Genomic DNA, 19,820 nt, shown 5'->3' with positions numbered 1-19,820 from the left:
AAGTAGACACGATATTTTCATTTGGCCTTCCTTCTATCTTGATTCTTAAAATTTTCAATCTTGGTTGAAGACCAACACAATCCCAACATGGGTTTTGACATGCAGGAAGATAATTCACCTACCTCAGTACTCTGCAGCCTCTGACACAGGAGAACTCACACAGCAGTAGGAGAAAATTCTCTACAATGTGCTGCTTGCAACTTAATACAAACTGCTGGGTATAATTAGGATTTGGTCAGGGTACAGGTGTTTCAGGTTCCTAGGGAAAAAGGGATACCTTCTACATCCATGCAGTATAACAGTATTTATTGTTTAATCTAGCTTTGATATTTTAGGACTTATTCTGATTTAGTGGAGATATCTACTTGAAAATACCCACAATATTCCTTCTATATTTTGAATGGTGGCTAAATGCTCCTAGAGAAACAGTGCGGACATATAGGGTGGGTCCAATCCAGTTTGCTCTGAAAATCTAGGCATGATGCATGAGAAATGGAGAATTAAGCAAATGGGCAGGGAAGGGAAGAAGGAGGAAAGAAAGAGACTAGGCTACAACTGGAATGACTATCTCAAGAGATATTAAGAAAAGTATCTCCCACATGCAGAAAAGGAGTCATATAACTGTAGAGAGAAAACCAGCACAGAGCAAGGAGAATCATCTCTGCAGAGCATGCCTGCTTCAATGAGAAATTAGGCTACCAGAAAGCCTTGTTAATGAAAGCAAGGAGAATGGAGTGCTCCTGAAAAAAGGTTCACCTGCTCCTCCCCCAAGTCCAAATACTACTTACTAATAATTTTAATGAAGAGGAATGCTTTCAAAAGGAAAGATGTAGATGAAGCTTTAATGAAATGGGAAAAAATTTGATGTAGACAACATGACCTTTATGGAGAAGTCACAGCAAAGCAGTAATAATCAAAGTGCTCTCCCATCTTGGTGCAGTTACAGGATGTCCTTGTTCATGTCAGTTGTTTTTCCACACCTGATATCTTAGAATTATAGATCTGCAGGAAGACAGTCTTGTCATCCATTGAAGGCTTTGTATTGAGCTTCTTGCAAAAAATAATGTCATGAAATGGTGACAAGTGAGAGGATTCAAACTCAGCACCTCCTCACAAAAATTTCAATCAAATCTCTTTTATCACAGCAATGTGATTTACGTCTTTCAGCTTTCCATATTTACCTTCCTTTCATTCCTGTACATTGCTTTTAATTGTGATTATATGTGTCTTGGAAGATTAAATCTGAAAAAAGAGTACAGTGGCTGTATTGTTTATCCCCTCATCCCTATTTCTTCGCGTGTTTGCAAGTGCTTGGAGCTTTGTCTTTCAGAAGTGCTACACAACACAGACCTCTGCAAACATTTCTGATTTATGCTATAAGACATTAATTATAGTATTCATTTAAATTAAACCATTTGTATGCACAAAGGGTACTTTCCACCAATTTTATTCACAAAATCATTCCTACTATTTATTACTACATTAATATTAATTGTTTTAATTAAATTGCAGTAATTTCAATGTTACAAGCCATAAGGAATAACACACAATGCATTCATAAGAAAATTTGGGAGGGAGTGGGTAGGGAGCATCAAAACTTTGTTATAGCCAGTGGGAAAGACACTTTTTCAATATGCTAAAGTCTATGTGCACCCATCAGATACATGAACACCTCATCTCTTCAACAGACCATGTAAGTTTAGGTTCAACCTGACAAAGATACACTCGGGATTTTATACTATTTTATTAATATTTTAGCAATTTAAAATAAATAAGGAGTTCCAAACAAGTAGTGTTATGGAGCATTCAAACCCAGAAAAAAGGAAAAAAAATGTCTCCATTCTAAGCAGGCCATAGCTCTCTGATGGTGAAATGCCTGAAGCAGGACAAGCAGGCAGCTCCTGACTGGGCTCAAAGCTCCCTGAAATTCCTTGGGAATGGTATTTTAAGCCTTGACATTTCAAATAGATGAATGTTTCCCTCCTCAGCCCATCCTTTTCTCCTTTCCCCCAGTGCTCTCATATCTTCTTTTTAAATACTCATTACTTGGATGCCGTGGTCACACAGAATTGATTTCAAAGATTTGCTTCCATGCACGGAACTGAGCAACCACAGGAGCAGGGCTTTGAAGGAGCAGAAGAGACAAGCAGCTGAATTCACACAGCCTGAAACACTGAGCTGCAAAAAAGGACAAGTGAAGGGGAAACTGGAGTCTGACATCAGAACCAGTGTTGCTAACACTTTTTATACATTATATGACACTCCTGCTTTTCTTCATGGAGTAAGTTACAGAATCTAGGGTCTTGGTCTAGCCTTTGGTCCAGTTGCACTTAAGGTTTGCACAAAGTTTCTCTTCAGAGAGAGGGAAATAACCTGTGAACAGTAGGTTACTTAGCCAGAAACTGGTATCTTAAGCTTTGCTGCAATGTACCCATTTTGGGTACATTGGGATTTTTTTCAAGAGATTTCAGAAGTGAGTCACTGATGGACCACTTGTTTCTTAACCAATGTGACAGCATTGTTCAGTTTACTGAAATCAGTCTACAAAGTGAAATCACCCCAGTTCCCTTTATTCCAGCATCAATTTGGTATTCATGCATTTCAGTATTTTTAAATACTATTCAATATCCAATTGCTCAGCAATCATGATCACTGACACTCTGTAGTTCTTATATTAACTCCTTGTGCAGAAGTAAAGCAATTTTAATCAATCTTTTCATCTGATAATCAGGGCTGTTGGGATGGTTGGGGACTGGAGCACTTGCCCTGTGAGGAAGGGGGCATGTTCAGCCTGGAGAAAAGACAGCTTCAGGAGGACCTGATAGCTTCCCCTGGTACCTGTGAGGTGGTTACCAGCAAGACAGAAACAAATCCTTTATTGTGGTGCATTATGAAAGAGTAACAACAATGGTCACAAAATGGGAGCTTCTGATTTGAAATATAGAAAAATAAAACTTCAATAAGGAAAACTGAACATGGGAATACGTGGCCCAGGGCTGTGGAAAAAGCCAACTCTGAGTTCAGTGCTGACCCCACTTTACCCAGGAAGTTTGTCTAGGAGACATTCGGCATAATTTTAAGCCCAAATGAGTTTGTGGCTCATTGTGGATCTTATGACTAGAGCAATGCCAAGGGAGCAAAGCCTCAGGATGTGTGCACTAATGCAAACCTCAGTCTAGCTCTGAAAAAACCCTAGAGTCTCAAGAGTGAATTTATAACTTTTCACAGCACTGTGAAATGAGTAAGATAAACTCAAGCTGTGTCTGTTCTGTATTCTCTATGTGCTGTTCTAGATAAGACCTTAAAAAGATAAAGCCCTATCTATCCTCTAGTCAGTAACCATCTTATAGCAATATTTATTATTTCAGTTTTACTGTGAGTCCTTGCTAAGACTTTTAGTTTTGCAAACATAGGTGTAATCTTCTAGCTCAGTCTTACCTCTGTGAAATACAAAATCATTATTTCCTAACATACACAGATCTTTGAGGTGCTATGATTCTGTGCATATGTGATCCAGTTTGAACAGAGCTACAAATTAATTTTATTCATATTTAGAAAAACTTGTGGTCCATAAATATTTAGAGGCTTATCTTCAGACCATGTAGAATAGTCCTCCAGTGAACCTAAATTTCACCTTAAGGTCTATACTATGCCATATTGGGATTTCAAAGTAACTGAACATTTCAGATTATTAGCATTTCATGTGATACACTACCTAGACTATACAAGGATATTCTCCTTAGTACCTATTGATTAAAATGTGGTCACAACTTCTGTTCACATTTATTAGGAGTTTTTTTTATTGGTAATATTTGTTTTCATTTCTACACATAATGACACTTCAATGTAAGAAACCAAATCCTAAGAGTGATAAATATATAACCACGTAAGAAGTTAATCCCACTTTGGGAACAAATAGGTTCTGGAGATTTCATGTAAGTTCTGCCATGTGGACCCATTGTGGCACTGGTCATCCTGTGAAATGCAGTGGTCTGCCTTCCTTGTTCAGGACAGCTGAATTCAAAAGGGGAGAAATTCAGGATAGAACCACCAGGGCAAACAAGGAGCTCAGCTCTCAACATGAAGGTTCAGAGAAGATGTGATTTTTCTCTCTAAATACATTAGAGGCTGACAGCAGAGAAGGCCTATTACATCTAAGGAACAACATAACACAAGAACAAATGGGTATGTGGTATGATTCAGTTTAGGCTGGAAGCTAGGAATATTTACAGGAATGGCCTTTCAGTATGAGTAATCAAGAGGCAAACAACTTGTGTAGCATTAGGATAAAGCTTCGTTAACTGCGTGACACAATTTTTTATGATGGCACGTATCCATGAATTCCCTTCAGCATTATGAAATGTGCTAAGAAGGTATATCTACTCTGATAAGGTTCCTCCTCTATGATTGCTATCTAAGGACAAATCTAGGATGCAGAGACATTCTTTTCCATGTGACTAAGCAGAGAAATCCTGCATCTTAGATCAGGAGAGAAATTATATAATTTGTTCATGCCTCCTTTCCTCAGAGCAGAATATTCTTTTACTTTAAAATCCCAGCTCCCCAGAAGATTATAGGAATTTTGTAAGTGATCACAGTAAAAGACAACATTTTTCAGTTCACATATATGACTAATGCTATGGCTACTCAACATAAAAAAAACCACAAAAAACAGTGGGAGAGTCAAGCTGCTGAAATCACAGGGTAACAGTTACAGAAAAAAAAAAAATGCCCATAAATCCTTGTTGCTTCTTGTTACTCCTTGCCCACTTCTTATCAGTCTTTGAAGGATAAAAAGCACCAAATCAACACCAACAGTTACGTAGGAATCAGCAATGCTTGGAGTAAAGGCTATTTCACTAAAGGGAACATTGCCTAGGAACTTATAATTCTATGATAATACACATTAAGTAAAAAGAAATACTCGTGACACAAAATAACACGCCACTTAAAAAAAGAACTGAATTTTCTATTACAAAATAAATATGTGGTGAAACCCCCAGACTTCTCATAAAAGCAGATTATAAACTAGCATGAAATCAGATTAATAAAAACTTCACAGTGAAATGAAAGACAAAAACATCCTTTAAGAAAAGAACATCACACACATAGATGAGACTTAAAGACCATGAAAAGCAGCACCAATTTTAAAAATAGGTATATACAGCTTGTGAAGTAGCCAGCAACAGTATATTGTGTCTACTAGGGCTGCAGCCCTGCGGTATAAAACCCCTTTGCTCTTTCGAAATAATCTTTTCAAATTATGGATTTGCAACCCTAAGATTTCCTGTTGCCATGACAGCATGAAAATGTTGTTGCCCATCATTATGGATCATGTGTTTTAGAAATTTGATAATATTGCTGTAGTATTTAGGTTGCTTGGAAAACACCCTGCTGCTTTTCAATGTATTTATAACGGGTGACATATCAGAAATATAGTGTGTTCTACTCCAAACAGAATATGTCTTTCTATGAGCACAAATACTAGGTATTTAAATAACATAAGCCATAGTGCTATGCAATTCTGTAAATCTACACCAGACATAGGAATCTTAATCTGGAAGGATGGTTCTGTGAATAATGGAAATGTTCATTTTTCAGCTCAAATAACCCTTTCTAGTCCTGCATTCTACAGGGCTAATTACTAAGTGCATTGCATTTTTTATACAACACTTATTTAAGGTGGCAGTTATATTGTAAAAGGATAGGCTGATATCAGGATATCCATCACTGTGAAAATTTTGGTTTAGTTTTGGTGGGGGTTTTCAGTCTTCTTAACTTTTATGTATGGCAAAGGGCAGGGACATATGAGCCTTATTGAATACCTTGATGGATGCAAAGATTCAGTCATCTAGGCCCCAGGTACAGTAAATCAGAGGTGACAACTCTGGCAAATGGATAGACAGACCAAACCCCTTCTGCTCACCTTATTGGGGCACCTTACACTTCTGATTAATCTCTTCAAATATATTTATATATAATAAAAGCATAGGGGCTTTATTCTTGGATCATACTAGCAGATATATTCTCTGCTTTGTTGGGAATTACTATTAGCAGTACTTCCACACAGGCTGAAGCACAGGAAAGGTTTCCAAGATCAGGAAGCCACTGGAGCACTGCTGGGAGCAACGAAGCCACATAGCTCTGATATGGACAAGTCTGCTCTCCTGTTGTCTCCTATAAAAAAATAATACCTTTTCTTTTTTTTTTCCTCTACCCCATACAGCACATCAAATTGCACCACCATTTTGAGAAGTACCACAGTAATGTAATATATATGTTATAAAACAATTTTTTGTGATTTTCCATTTGCCAGACAGGGAAATGAATATTAAATTCTCCATTAGGGTACCATCAGTGAGATAATTAACTTGGGTAAATACATCATGATCCAGTGACACAGCATCAGCTAACAGGATCAACTGGCTGATTTTATCCCTTTTGGTCTTCAGATATCTACCTGTGATGATTGTAAACAGCTCTGTGGTGTTTTAAGTAGAGAGAAAAGAATATATTTGCATACACATAAGACTCAATCTCTCTATCATACAAAGCACACACAAGCTCTTTTTCAAGCAACAAGGTTGTTTTGGTACTGAAGGAAGAAAACACAAGAAACGTTTGTTTTACAATTTTTTTTTCTATCATTAAGCATAGCATAATTAAAAACATGGGCTACTAAACCCAATAATGGCTTTGGAAAAACCAAGAAATTATCTCTAAATTCAAGGTGAATTGCTGAATTAAAATGAAGAAGCGAGGAGTATATTCACATACTATATAGCACCCAACAGCCTCTGTAAAATATTATAAAATATGTTTATAATGTGTGAAGAGCAAATTTAATTCTACCAATAAAAGCAGCTGAAGGTATACTGGTAAATCAAAGTATTCAGGAAAATGCAGAAAATCAGTTTTTAATATTAATAAAACTGTTATAATGCTTCCTTGGACTATTTTGGCTTCTAAAAATTACCACTATTCCCAATGATTACCAAGCCCGTCTTGGATGCTGTTTCCTCCATGGAACACTCTCACAGCATCTGTGCCTCCCAGCCCACAAATGTTCCTGGGCACATTTAATTGACCTGTATATGGGGTCTACAGCATCTGAGACATACAGGGTAAGACAGGGATAATAAATAATGATGTTGTGAGAGCAAACTAGAAGCTAGCCTCATGAGCATGTTTTGGCTTGCATCAAATAACTGATATAATATGGATGATTTAAAGATTATTATTTTCCTAAATATGCTTGCATATATTTTTGTAGTTTATTATATGTACATTTTACAATTCATTATATATGCTCCACTTAAAAAGTTCTTTATTCTGCCTGCTGTATGATTTCATTCTACATTTCTGTGAGTGCACTCAATGATGCAATCACAATCAAGTGACATAAAAGAAACCAAGCAGTAGTAAAAATTGTTTTAAGCAGTATTAGCAACATTAGACTGTTCCACTGTCTCAGTGAGTTACAACTCATCTTAAAACTGCTGCCAGGAGCTGTATTGACACTGACACACAGGCAAAAACCCTTCTTCTGCAGATCTGGTACGTTCAGCCACCACAATTCAAATGTCAGCAACTGTCCTGTCAGTCAGTAGATGCCAATCTCAAAGCCAGATGTAATGCCAACCTCATGTCTTTGGGTATTCTGACTTTCCTACTCACTTTCTTGAGAATTAGTGTGTATCTGCAAGTTTACAAACATGCAAATATGCTTAAAAGCAAGAAGGGTCTTTTGGGGACAATGGGTATTGGTAAGTGATTTTTATGTGTTGTTTAACTGATCTCTATTATTTCAGCATGTTACTTCACTTTTCATAACACAGAGATGCTTTGTGAATAACCCTGTGAAGCTTTGTGAATATTCCTGTGAAGCAGTAGAGTTGCAACAAGTTATGGATGGAGGTAAGGAGCCTCTGCAGATATGTGAAGAACACAAGGCTTGGTCACAAATAATTAGGACAAACTATGAATGCTGTTAACCATAGAACAGGTCACCCTGCTTGTTTAGACTCAGGGCAAATAAGTCAAACTACTGATGATGGTTTGCCATACTTCCCTGTGAACTGGCATCAGAAGTTAATATTTTCTAGAAAACTCATTTATTTCCTCCAAAAACTCATTTATTCACCAAAAAGCATCCCAGAAAACTTCCTGTATAGTGCTTAATGTTCTAAATATTGTTATATAGTGCTTAATATTCAAACCAGAAAATCACTGTTTTGCCTGCTCTGAGCTTGAACAGAAGAAGTACTGACATAGATGATATGTAACTCCCTGAGGAATGTAGCCCCCTTCCTAAGCAGCTGACTCTAAACACTACCTCTGCCTACTAACTTTCATTAAATGTGCCAGTTTACTAATGTTCAGAAAGTGACGTTTCCTTTTCCTCAGTCCCTTATTTCACTTCAGGGTGATAACTCAACTTCAATCTTGTGGTCCAGTTTTCCATACTGTAGTAGCATTAGATTTCCTTTACCTTAACAAATCTTTCTGTATTATGCTTAAAGCAAATACATTTCTTGGCTTTCCCAGAACACTTAACAGAGTTTACAATAAACATGATGGCACCTGCTGACAGAAAAAGCTATTCAGAGGGCATGCTCAGAGCAAATGCATGCAGCACAACATCTAGTTCATCCAAAAGGAATTATATCACAGGGGGCACCTCAGCATGCTTTTCCTTTCATGGAGTACTAGTAATGTGTTTTTTCTTACTTCAGTACTCCACCAGCTCTTTGCAAGTGTGCAGGGAGAAGCCATATTTTTATTATGTGGTATATATAATTAATGAGAAATGCAAAAAAAAAAAAAAAGATGACAGCACAAGCCTGTCTCACCCAAGTGATGGAACTGTCAGGAAAAGGTGTCTATAAGCCACTTTGGGACTATGAAGACCAAGAAGGTCAGTGAAGAAGAAAGTTTCACCCCCACCTCCCAAAGAACCAAGCCTTAGGTAGCACCCCAGAGTGCTTATCAATCAGAACTTCTAAACCAAGGCAGAAGGAAAGCTCACAATTTGTCCTACAATTTGGTAGTTATTCTTGTAACTCATAATTCATGCTCTCATAACATCAAAGATGCCTCTAAATTTAACAGCCTTTTTGACACAAAACCAAAAAAAAAAAAGCCCCATTCACTCAATTAGGAGGTTCTGTACATTTTCCAATGAAATTCAAAACTACTGAAGTTTTGTCTCTTCAAATTCATCAGTCTCTCTGTACAATGTAGGAATTAAGGGTTTCCATTCTTTCAATGTAGTCACATGTTTCTGCTTTTTTTCTTGTCTAGAGTCTTATAAATGTATCCATCTAATGAACCTTCCAAAATGATTCCTGTTTAGTACAATATGTACATGAATCAGAAAACCACCATAACAACAATTTATTTTCCTAGATACCAGCCAGGTCACCGATGTCAGCCTGCTAGCAAACAAGGATGCCAAACTTGCAGTCTGTGGTGGAGTTTGGGTGTTGTATGCAGAATTTTAAAGGAATGTTTTCCCACTGCAGAACTGATGCCAGTCTTACCCTAAGGAAATAGGTCAGCAAGAACTGCATTGCCTGTAGTACTTTGTATCCTTCCACTGCAGTGAAACAGAAGCTATATTTGAAAGACAACAAAGAAGGAAGAAAATTGCCATCAAGTAGAGCTATATTTAAAAGTGAATGTTTCAGACCTTGGTACAGCACAGACAAGAAGCTGATTCTCAGCCAACCTCTCTCAGTCCCAGGCTTCCCCTTACTCTGGGAATTTTGGTATTGGTAGAAGTACAAACTAACCTGGAAAATCAAAGGCATATGCAGAGAAATTTAAGAAGTTGTCAAGAAATTCAAACAATTGGCCTGTTTCCTAGGGAATAGCAGCAGTCTGGTGCATACTGATACTATTTTGCATTACCTTGCTCTGGGTTTTTCCACCCTCCATCTGTAAGTTTTGAGTTCTGATAGGATTACATTTCTTTCTTTTTTTTTTTTCCTTTGGCTTGAATAGAACTGGTGTAAATTCAGGAGTGAGCTGCCAGGCAGAAAAGTTGCTAGTTTTAGAAATATATGACAGTAAGCCATGATGTAAAGTTTTCTTAAAAAGTTTTCAGGCATGAAAGAGGTGGATAAGGGGTAATTCTGTTGGAGCACTGTCCTAAGCAGGAGGAGAAGATGGAAGAAGTTTTGGTGACTAGTGAGAGCAGAAAGAGAAAGCCACCAACAAGCTGTTTGCTGCTTCCTGACTGGTCAAGCAACATGCCTGTAAAAAAACAAAGGGTATGAAATTATGGCATTGAGAGAAACACACTGCAAGGGTTTATAAAGTTGATAAAGCTTCTGGAGCACAAACATAGACAAGTACTGTCTGTTCAAATTCTACACTACTGCATAAATTGCAGAGGCATAAAGTCAAAGTTGAGAAAGTAAAGGTAAAATCCAAATGGTCCTAGTCTCCAGGTCCAAAATAAGTATATTTTATACTTTGGCATACTTTTGGCTGCTTTGGGCATTAAAGAAATGAATTCTTGCCACTGCTTGTGTTAAACTAGGTGACAGGCCTCTTCTCTCATTTGTATTACTGGCAGGGCTAAAGATGGATTGAGTCTATGAAGACAGATATCTCTTTGCTTGGCTATAAAATTTACAGGCTCTTACTCCTAACTATGCCCCAGAAAAGCATGACAGAATGACCTATAAAACAAACAAGCAAGTGAATAAGCAAACAAGATATAGAACAAGTTACAGACATTCTTGTAAGGGCTAGGGATAAAAAAGAACCAAAAACCAAACTACCACAACAACAAAGAAACCCTGAAAAGGCAAAGAGGTTTTTCCATAGAGATAACCTTCAGCTGCCTGTACTGGAAAACCCTGTGGTGTGGTTCCACAATTTCTTGTTTCACCTGAATGTAGAAAAGGAGAAAGTTTATTTCTTAGCTCTTACGTGAGCTAAACTCTCAACTGGACTTCAAAACTCATGGTACAGACCAGAAACAAAAAGAATTCTATGTGTGAGTAATTCAGGTAGTCCTCCACTCTGATTTAGTGATATCCTATGAGTACTTTCCCACTTTTCACTAGGCTTTTGAAGAGTCCATCTGGATACAGAGTGGTGAGCCTCTGAGCAATACTCCTCAAACCCCATTTCTGTATGGGACAAGGAAACGATTTCTTGGAAAGACAGCACTTCTGTCTCTCATGTCACATACAGCAGAACAATGCTTTTGTTGATTTATAGCAACCAAATCACTGCTTTTCCAGAGCATGACATTTACTATTATCTCTTTGCAAAGCATGCCAATCTCAGGGCAATGGAAAGAAGACTTGGCTATCGATTAAAACAAACTTGATTCATTAAAAGTACTGCTGACATTTCCACTGATCTGTGGTATTCTTTTCCTTCACATTAAACAATGTAGTTGTTTGAAGCTCTTAAGGTCACTGTTCTATAAATGTGCTGTGTTTAAGGTACATGCCATTTAACCATTCCTTGGCCTAAAGAAAAGAAAAAAAAAAGAAAAAGAAAAAAAAAGGTAAAGAGAGGAGGAAGCAAATAGCAGCTGGGTGCACTGCTCACGTTGCTTCCCCTCCTCCAGAACAGAGCTTCCCTCAGAGGTTGAGAAAAAGATTTACTGGTTAAACACATACAGGTACTTCACATGCACACTCTCTCATTAAGCACAAAAATAGCAAGAATTCTTATTGTAGGACTACTTGTTTATTCATCCCTGATGTCACTTTAAAATTTTCATTACAGAAGAAGGTCTGTCAAAGCTTATCGAGCACCTACACACTGCCAACAAAATCTTAAGGCAGAGCTCCTGTGAGTCCAGCTCCTCAACCCCATCAGCAGCTTCATCTGCCATCAGTTCCACTTCCTAAGAGCCCCTGACTGTACCCTCTTCCCTGCTGAAAGTAAGATTTTTATGATTTAACAGTATAGTTTCTACAATTTTGCTACACAGCATGAAACTGTTTAATTCACTGCTTGTTTTACAATTAAAGGGGGAGAATATATTTCTAGAGAATTTCCCATATCCAGTAGGGTTACTGCCTCAGGAAAAGCTAGTAAAAGCCCACATGTGGCAACTTGACCCATTAAGATTACTCACACTCTAAAATGCCAAGCCTATATCAATTTTTTGACTTCACTTCTAATGGAGTGATGGTATTCTCTCCCCAGAGGAAGACAAGTACCTCCATTAGGTAAAGGTCCTGGAGAGTGAGAAAAGCCAGTCTCCCATTAAGGAAGTTGCCTTAAAGCTCACCAGCTTCCTCTCACAAAGGGCTGAAAAGTAGGTATATGCTTGTAACTACCTAATAAAAACCTGTAGAAGAATTGTGTCATTTTATCAGTCCAAAACTTTTTCCCAACATTTTTTTTAAAACAGGATTTTCTTTCATACAAGCTTTGATGTTTGTATCACTGAGACAACAGTGGTTTAATCTTAACACATATCCCTGCTTTTGTGCTGGAATTTGTTCCTGAGCCTTCATCTGACTTTCTGGGGACAACTGGATATTCTAAATCCTTCTTGAAGGTCAGGGAAAAGTTATTAAAATCCTTTGCTTTTTCATTTGTCTGTATAGTGACTAAATCTCCTGAACACTGAGACAAAATGCTCTTAAAATGGTTGTAACTAGGTGAGAATGAAGTAAGTCCTGTCTTGATCATTCTCCAAACAAGAGGCTGGGTTCTAAAGCCTTTGCTAAATAATAAAGTTTGAAATACCAGGAACATTACTTTTATACTGTGATGGGCTGATAGAAGGCTAAAATGAGGAACGAAAGAGAAAATCTAACCAAGGTGGAATTTGTTCTGACAACACCAAATGATGTTTGTCTTCTGATAAGTGTACATGATCCTAATTTACTTGTTGGTCAAACCCTCATGTGCCCAAAGCGTATTTTGAAAGCAGAACCAGTCACTAGATTTTAACATCCAACACAGGATATTTCTGAGTGTTTTTGTGGCCTATCTCATAAACATGTGATGAATTGGTACTGTGAAAACTTCTGTGAGCAGCTCCAGAATTTACAAAATCTAAGTGGAAGGAGGACTGCTGCACATACAGTTTAGCAGACAAATAGCTGTACTTTTCCACACAGCCAGTGAACTTTGAAACAAGCATCCAGGGGTTGATACCTGAGAAGCACCATGACACTGAAGTAGCTCAGCACGTATGAGGGGAAGATTTTTTATTATCACTATAACCGGAACTTTTGAGGGGATAAATTTTTTTATTATTATTGTTATTAAAATCATCCACTAACTATTCTACTCCTGGATCTTCTGATAATGAATTCTGCCCTAACACCACTTATCAGTGATTTTCTGCTATAATCCCACTGTTGCAACCAAATAATATAGCATGTTAATGACCATGGTTACCATTCAAGCATAAATTCAAAGCATTTATGCCCACATGGAGTTGATAATACTGATACTGCTCATTTGAATGATCTGGAAAATAAATAAATAGGATAGTATCTATCTGTGTGAATTACTTCTGAGAATTGATTCTCCTAGGGGAATTTTAGATTGTCTGCAAGAATACAAGAAATACAAATGGAGTCCGACTGCATTGTATATTGAAATTGGGAATGAAATTAGAATGACTTTGGAAGCCTGAGAGAATTCAGAGCAATTCTTCATCCAGAGGAACTGCAAGACTTTTCTTAGCATACTTCACAAAATCTGTTCCCAACCAGACTTTCCTCTTCCTGCTTTGTGCATGGATTAGAACCTGCTGCTGTAAGGCACTAGAGCTAGATTAAATATGAGATTAAGCTGTACCACAGTTCCCAGAAGTAAGGCAAGGTGTTTTCCCTTCCTTTAAGATGAAAAATGTATCCAATCTAAGGAAACTCAAGATTTGGTAATTTGATTTTAGGACTGTAGGGGTTTTTATCTTATATTTATCTCTTTCCTATGGTATGATATGACAATACACATTCGTTTTGTAAGAATTTCCTGATATTTTTAGAAATATTCTCAGAGATTGAAGACTGAAGATACCAGAGAAAAAAAGCTGCTGAAAGGAAATATAAATGGACTATTGGCCTATTACTAGGAAGAAAAATTGTCACATTTTTAAATGTTTAAACATATACCTGCATTTCTAGAAGTGAAAAATTTGCAGATTTTGAAGCATGACAATTAATTTCAGTTCAAAAATATGCATGACCTAAAATTACTAAAAATATCTATGAATGAAACAAAACTTATTTTGCAGAGATCAGGAAAGAAATCAGTTTAGTTTCTGAAGCTTTTTCAAGCTGAAAATATGTGGCTTCTGAATTCTGCAGCACCAGATAAAATATTGATCTACAGACAAAGTGAAAACCCAATAAAAATTTGGTTTTGCAGAAACTCCAGTTATGAAGATATCTGTCTGGGTGATTCAGTTAATTATGTACAAAGAGCATCCTTCCCTCACTTTCTTGCTGCCATGCATCTCCTGCTGTGTCAAAACCTAAAATTAAGATGCTTGCTTTGCAGCCAAGAAATCTGTCCTTTGAAGCACTAACATCAGTAGATGTTATACCCCAGTAAATACAAACTCCATAAAGAACTGCCTGCTACCAAAAATTCTGTTGAGAGGCACAGGCATTTTTACACAATCCTGCTTAAAACCTCTAATGATAGAAAGGACAAAAATATTCACCAGAGCCATATTTTACATATACAAGAACTAATTTTTTTCCAGTGCGTTGTCCCTTGAAATGCAGTTCAGTTTTGAATGTGTTACTATGAGAAGGTAATCTATATGCAAACTGGGCTGAGGTAACTTTGTAAGTGAGGCCAGCTGGAAAATGTCACAGATTACAGCATAAATTTGGACAGATCATGTTGATTATGACTGCTAGCAAAGATACAAAATCATGGAACAGAATTTCAGTTAGTTCACTCATGCTTCTTTATGACCCTAAAACTATTTTGACCTTAGTATGCTTGTACATAAAGCACCAAATTTCCTTTGTGACCTTCTGGTTTACCAAATAGATAATAGCAAATATGTTTTGCAATGCTAATTCTTATACTTGCTTGCTATTTCTTTCAGAACATTGCTGGACTAGATACTAACCTCTTAAGCCCAGGACCTCAGTAACTTTGCTCTCAGAAACATGAAGAATATAAGTCTGTGAGGTTAATGATGAAGAAAGTGGGTAGCAGGAAAGTTACCTATGTGAATTTTGTTGCTTATTGAAATAAATAATGGAAATAGCAGGCGGCATCAGTGAAAATGAGTCAAGATTCTGGATAAAACTTCCTGATTGTTAAACCAAGGTTAATTACGTCCAGTCTCATTTTGCCATGTCTTCAAGTAAGATTTAAGGAATTAAACAATCCAGCAAATGTAGAGCGCTACCCATCTCTCCCTTGTTGTACTGTTTTTAAAGGTGCACTTTTTGCATTCACTAAAACCATGGAGCACTGCAGAAGGAACAACTATATTGTAGTGACATAGCAGTCATGGGAAGGTGCCTTTGAGGTATGATGCCTTTGAACTGGCTGCTTTCAATCCATTGGTGTCTGTCAGAAGGGAAAAGGATCAACTTGTGCACCATAAGGGTGGGAGGGCTTTTCTCTGCAGGTCATTATCCAAGCAATTGGCCATGGCTTCCTTGATGCTGTGAAAGAGGCTGATATTTTAAGTCACGTTTGTACAGGCCGAGCAATCCTATCTATTGCAAAGCTTTAATTAATACAAGGTCTGTGATAAAACATTAAAAAGAAAAAAGGAGAAAAAGGCAAGTGGGTAATACAAACACAATTAGTATGCAGTGCTCTGAAATTTAAATTCTGTTCAGCCTAGCTGTACTGGAAAAAGCAAATAACAGAGGTGCTATCATTGCTACTGATTGGCTTAATACACCCAGGAATTTTGCAAATAGGAATTAGAGTCTGTTTTTCGTGCCTATCTAGCCCTTTTCATGTCCTCCCTGTTCTTTCATTTCTCTCACTTGTTGTTTCTTACCCCTACAGTTTAGGTCTTCTGCTTCAGGGACTCTCTTTTATGGCATCCCCATCTAGTACAGTGGGGTCCCTGACCTAATTAAAGTTGTAAGAGCTAATGCAGTGGAAATAAGCAATAAGAAATTGTTTTCTTCAGTATCAAATAATAAAACTATGTTATGCATAAGAAAATTCCCCTTATTTCAACATCTTCCAGCATAACTTTTACTAATAAGCAAAATTATTGCCACTGAACGAAGAGACAAAAAAAACCCCTAAAACACAGGCTAACAGACTGGGGAATAACAGAGAAAACAAAAGCTGAAAACTATTAAGAGGTTGCTCTCACTACAACAAATGATTCATAACTCCTTAATGCCAGTCTCAAGTACAGTGGGATCCATTTACAATGACGATTCAGGGAGACCTCACAGACCTAATTCTCAGATTGAGTTTGTGAAGCTCAGTGGTGGTCAATGGAATGACAGCAATTTACACACCAGAAGGATCTGTCTCTCCCACAACTATCACCTGTTAGGAGGCAGACCCAATTAGACTTTAATACAACTGTCATCCATTTAATCTCTCCAAGGATTTATACAGAATCTACAAATGTGTAACAGGGAACATAAGACCTTTTCTCTCTCATTCTTTTTTTTTTTTTTTTTTTTATGCTGTTCTAAGGGGAAAATTCTGTGTTCCAGTTTGTTCTAAATATGGGGTTCTGCTAAGGGCAAAAATCTTTAAGGCAAAGAATGTAAATTATAATACTATTAGTTGTTCAGGGTATTAGAAGAGATTGCTTTAAAAAAAGAGATGCCCTTGTGGAAGAATTTGTGCCATGAATGCACAAAGCCCATGATTCATGTGGAATTGGCATTCCAGTATGTACTGTGACCTGGCAAGTGCAATTCCAAAAAGGTTTCACTACCTAAAGATCTTTCAGAGAAGCTGTTATAGTAAAAGAGAAACATCTGTCCCTGAGTTACTTGCTTAAATAGTCCCTGGTCTGAAAACACCCTGCCTGCAGCAGTTTCTTTTGCCTCCTTGCTGAACAGACTTGGCTTCTCCATGGGCTCTGCCAGTTTCCCAGGCAGCTGCTTCCATCTGCAGAAGCAGGAAGCTAGCATAGTTCCCTTTGACAGAAAAATAAGATACAAAAAACAGATTCAGAAAAGGAATTAAAAAAGACGGTGTTTCATACAGGAGCACTACCAGTAATGTGAAGGACGTTGCCAAGGACAGACCTCAACCCCCAGATTCTCCTCTGTGCAATTACAACTCCTTAAAGCTCTTCAGCATGTGATGAGCTGTGAGCTCATGCAGTTATGCATTAGATACCTAGAGGGTCCTTGTCTGCAAGAGGTTGAGAGAAAAAGATTGTCAGGAGAAACCTAATGAAGGAAGAGTGCGGGAGAGGGGAAAATCAAGAACAGACAGAAAAGGTAGGGATCATCAGAGAATGTAGAGAGAAAAGATACAGGCACCAGAGACAAAAGCCAGAGACAAAAGGATTTAATATTAAGGAGTCACTAGCATATCAAACAATAGCATAAAATAAATGTTAATAGTATACACACTGAGAACTTACACTGGTGAGTTCTGTCTCCTGATGAAGTCCAGCACACTTTCCCCCATGGAGCTTCTTTGTCTCCCTGTTCCAAGTGGGATTCATCTACCTTGGCTTAAATGTTGCACTTTCAAGCACCCGTGTTACTCATCTCAAGATCTCTTTGTAGTCAAGCAAGAAAAATAGATGCCTCAAAAGAGCAATTAATTTGACCTACATTAGATGTCTTTCTTTGGATGAGATTAATCGCTCTCTAGAAAACCTATTTCTATAAAAGGAGGCAGTGGTAGCTAGATTAATGTTAGATATCAGAACTTTAATGACCTCTCCTTGGAAGAAAGTTCCTTTGGTTGGTTTTCTACATTAGGATGGAGAAAATGCCTTTCATTCTCAGAAAAAAAAAAAATACTCAAATATGAAGGTGAGATCTTTTGCCCTACCAAATCCCTAACTCTTTAGTTTAGAAACCATGTTGAGAAGCCACTGACAATGTTCTACCACACACATTTTAGAAAAAATATTCTCAGTGGACCTTATGTGACCAGATTAGGGAAGATTACAATGACATGAATTATATGAGGACTCAGGATTTGACCTTTAATAAAGAGGGCAAAAATCTCAGATATACCCTGACCAGCTGAATTCATACTGTGGTGCCAGTGCTTTGCTGTAGTGAAGGAAATGCTATCCTAATGCAATATCAAGGACTGATCAGGAGACTAATAAATCTGGCACTGTCACCATCTTGTCAGGGTGCCACACTACTCTACCAAACTTTGTCATAACTGCAAGAAAGTGACAGATCTGCCTCACCCTGTGGTCTTCTAAATTGTTCTGCTGTGCAAACTAAGCACTGCTTGCATTTAAACAAGTTTGTTGGGAAATTGGTGGAGATTTACTTTGGGTTTTGGGCCAGCTGATTAAAATAGTCTTTCAAGAGATACTGCACTGCCTCTTTCCACTGTGCTGTAGAGTTATTAGGAGGTTGTTTCAAAAAGCTGCAACTTGTTTTGTGCTTTCATTATAACATGGCAAGCACACTGTAGGGATTGTCCTCCTCCATACTACACTCTTCCTATAAAACCACACATAGAGTCTGAGGAAAAAGGTAGACTGTACTCCTCCATCACAATTATAGCAGCAGGCCAGTGAGAAGGAGAAGAAACACTTTAGTTCCTTACTTGCATAGTACCCTAGTCTAGAAGAAAACTACTTAACTGCATCTTCCATTCTCTGCATTCTTAATAAAGAAATTCCATCTTAATAGCAAAGTTAAATTAATGAGCTCTTTGCTTCCAGAAGGAAATAAATACATCTCTAGTGCAATTGCTTGTACTAGATACACTTCTCATCCGCAAAACTGATTTCTAAGTCCCAAAAGTATGCACAGCAGAAAAGACAGAATGTTAGAAGTTTCCTATTATTTTGCTTGCAACTCATAAAAAGGACAATCTCTCTGCCCTAATAAGCAACAGAGAATCTCCAGAAGCTGTTTAGGAGTATCATTTGGCTGGAACACAGCAATTATCTAACAAAGTGGCTGCCAACATAGGAGAAAAGAAAACCTTGAAAACTTGTTATTTGCTCCGGGAGTAGGGAGCTTCTATCTTAATGGTATCTATCTTCTGTCTTTAAAGACTTCCAGCTAATTTTTTTTACCTTTATGCACATTAACACTTTCTTTACTACCTTCTGCACATATATTTATATCCACTGGAGATGGATGGTTGCTGCAGCCTTGCAGTGCTGACAATGGTAATTACAGTCTTAGCCACACAGCCCAAGATCTCATTTAGCCCACAACACACTCCAGAGTCTGGAACTGAAGGGACAAGGCTCCAGGTCTGTAATGACTGCTGAGCTCCAGCATCTAAAGAGTACACTGGCCATGGGGGACTTGGATATCAGCAGTAGTTTTACACACTTCTGGGAAGAGCAGGGGTAGCACAAACAGCTGTCTCAGCATTTTGCTCTGGCTGAATCACATCAGCCTTGCTTCCTACCACAGAAGTATTGAGAACACCCTGACTTCAGTGTATAAATACCAATCAGAAACAGCAAAGCAAGTTCTGATTCCACAAACCCCCACTGTTATTTCCCTTTATTCTAGTATATGGGGCCTCTTTTGATCAGCTGCACTTTTTTTTAGGCTAAGATTGAAATGCAGAGGTATTTGGGCTTAGGAAAGTGTTCTAGGGTGATGTTATGATGCTTGTATCCCCAATTGGGTGTTCTGTTTATGCTAGATATTGTATTCTGTGCCCTCAAGATGGGCTCTGAGAGTGAAGGCGGG

The sequence above is a fragment of the Lonchura striata genome, chromosome 1A (assembly GCF_050655825.1).
Source record: "Lonchura striata isolate lonStrDom1 chromosome 1A, ASM5065582v1, whole genome shotgun sequence".
In the NCBI taxonomy this organism is placed as follows: Eukaryota; Metazoa; Chordata; class Aves; order Passeriformes; family Estrildidae; genus Lonchura; species Lonchura striata.
The sequence above is the reverse complement of the archived record's forward strand: the minus strand, read 5'-3'. Positions refer to the sequence as shown.